Source organism: Phascolarctos cinereus, unplaced genomic scaffold (genome assembly GCF_003287225.1).
Source record: "Phascolarctos cinereus isolate Bilbo 61053 unplaced genomic scaffold, phaCin_HiC Scaffold_7;HRSCAF=346, whole genome shotgun sequence".
Taxonomy (NCBI): domain Eukaryota; kingdom Metazoa; phylum Chordata; class Mammalia; order Diprotodontia; family Phascolarctidae; genus Phascolarctos; species Phascolarctos cinereus.
In genome coordinates, this window is record NW_027556180.1 from 122,760,175 (window position 1) to 122,761,276 (window position 1,102).

The following is a 1,102-nucleotide window of genomic DNA, read 5'->3' on the forward strand; positions in this document are numbered from 1 at the left end:
GGTTAAGTGACTTGCCCAGGATCACATAGCTAGTAAGTATCTGAGGTCAGATTTGAACTCAGGAAAGTGAGTCTTCATGACTCCAGGCCTGACACTCTATCTAGTTGCCCATATATAATAAAATATAATGCATATTTCATATTTTATGTTATAGATAACATCAAGTATTATGATATAATGTATATAACACTATGCTATAAATATATTGTATGTAATATAAAATTTATACACATTAAATTTTTTTTTCTCTCAAGAACTGAAGTCAAATTAATTGGGTTATACTTTTGTCTCTCTGCCTCTAGCCTCCCCCATTTCTAGTCTAACTCTCATGCACTATCTTTCTAATGCACATTTGACCAGACCACTTCCTTGCACAAAAGTCTTCAATCACTTCTTTTTTTTGTCACATGATCTACAGCTGAAAGTGACAATATAGATAATGAAATACAACTCCCTTGTTTTATGGAAAAGGAAATTGAGTCCCCCCCAAATTAAAGTGACTTGCCCAAAGTCACAAGATACTAAGTGACAGAGCAGAAATTCAAACCTAGATCCTCTGACTTCAAATTGGGTTATTATCCATTTGCTGCATTCTGCTGGGACTAGCTACTCCTTATCTCCTCTGGCTGTTTCAGCTTCTGCGAAGGCTGTATTTCTTTCTATAACTCTATCGTACTCCAGCAAAACACACTAGGACTAATTTTTATCCATCCATCCAATGAATTATTTATGCTCTGGCTACACTCCCTCTTTCTATCTGGTATAACCTCCCTCTTGACCTTTTACTTTTCTGAAAACCCCTACATCTGCCATCTTTCATACCTGGAGACCTATAGACTAGAAACTTTAAATTTCCTAGCTAATTAGTGTCTTATTTGAATGGGAAACCCAATGAGTCAAGCCTGGGCCCTACCTGGACTTAGTTAGTTTCTCCAAACTTCTCTTCTATATAATGAAGTTGGATCTAGGATTCCAGGTAAGAGCTTGGTGGAACAGGATATTACAAGACCATTGTAGATTGAGTTCTCCAGTCTTACCTTGAAGCCTATGGTCCCCAAGGCTCTATTGACAATGCTGTCAAAGGGCAGTGTCCCTTTCCTGC